A 1,475-nucleotide genomic window follows, 5' to 3' on the forward strand; every position below is an offset into this window, starting at 1 on the left:
CTTAAAAAACTGGAAATAGAACTGCCATATGACCCAGCAATACTACTTCTGGGCATACACACCGAGGAAACCAGATCTGAAAGAGACACGTGCACCGCAATGTTCATCGCAGCACTGTTTATAATAGCCAGGACATGGAAGCAGCCTAGATGCCCATCCGCAGATGAATGGATAAGGAAGCTGTGGTACATATACACAATGGAATATTACTCAGCCGTTAAGAAGAATTCATTTGAATCAGTTCTAATGAGATGGACGAAACTGGAGCCCATTATACAGAGTGAAGTAAGCCAGAAAGATAAAGAACATTACAGCATACTAACACATATATACGGAATTTAGAAAGATGGTAACGATAACCCTATATGCAAAACAGAAAAAGAAACACAGAAGTACAGAACAGTCTTTTGAACTCTGTGGGAGAAGGTGAGGGTGGGATGTTTCAAAAGAACAGCATGTATATTATCTATGGTGAATCAGATCACTAGCCCAGGTGGGATGCATGAGACGAGTGCTCGGGCCTGGTGCACTGTGAGGATCCAGAGGAGTCGGGTGGAGAGGGAGGTGGGAGGGGGGATCGGGATGGGGAATACGTGTAACTCAATGGCTGATTCGTGTCAATGTATGACAAAACCCACTGAAATGTTGTGAAGTAATTGGCCTCCAACTAATAAAATAAAATTAAAAAAAAATAAAAATAAAAATAAATAAATAAATAAATAAATAAATAAATGAACAAAAAAAAAAAAAAAAAGAAAAAAGACTCTGAGCTTCCACTATAGGGGACACAGATTCCACCTCTCTTTGTGGAACTAAGATTCCACATGCCAGGTGGTGTGGCCAAAAAAAAAGTAAAATGACCTTGACTAGACAATCTAATTTCACACCTCACAGAACTAGGGGTGGAGGGGGAAGCAAACTAAACTTAAAGTTAGCAAAAGGAAGGAAATAACAAAGATCAGAGCAGAAACAAATGAACTTGAAATTAGAAAAAGAACAGAAAAGATCAAAGACAGTGTTGGTTTTTTTAAAAAAAGTAAATTATATTGACAAGTCTTTAGCTGGACTAAGGGGAAAAAAAGAGAAAGGAAAATACAATCAGAAATGTGGGGTGCTCACTTCGGCAGCACATATACTAAAATTGAAACGATAGAGAGATTAACATGGTCCCTGCGCAAGGATGACACGCAAATTCTGAAGCGTTCCATATTTTTTAGTACAGCCACTATGGAGAACAGTGTGGAGATTCCTTAAAAAACTGGAAATAGAACTGCCATATGACCCAGCAATCCCACTCCTGGGCATACACACTGAGGAAACCAGATCTGAAAGAGACACGTGCACCCCAATGTTCATCGCAGCACTGTTTATGATAGCCAGGACATGGAAGCAACCTAGATGCCCATCAGCAGACGAATGGATAAGAAAGCTGTGGTGCATATACACCATGGAATATTACTCAGCCATTGAAAAGA

The 1,475-nt window shown here is 39.8% G+C and overlaps 1 non-coding gene across 1 annotated transcript; it reads left to right on the top strand.

The window, feature by feature from the left end:
- The first annotated feature begins 1,111 nt into the window (after positions 1–1,111).
- Positions 1,112–1,214, top strand: LOC136150388 (U6 spliceosomal RNA). The gene has a single exon (XR_010659821.1). It is a non-coding gene; the product is annotated as a U6 spliceosomal RNA (small nuclear RNA).
- The last annotated feature ends 261 nt before the right edge of the window (positions 1,215–1,475 follow it).

The sequence above is a fragment of the Muntiacus reevesi genome, chromosome 18 (genome assembly GCF_963930625.1).
Source record: "Muntiacus reevesi chromosome 18, mMunRee1.1, whole genome shotgun sequence".
NCBI classification, from domain to species: domain Eukaryota; kingdom Metazoa; phylum Chordata; class Mammalia; order Artiodactyla; family Cervidae; genus Muntiacus; species Muntiacus reevesi.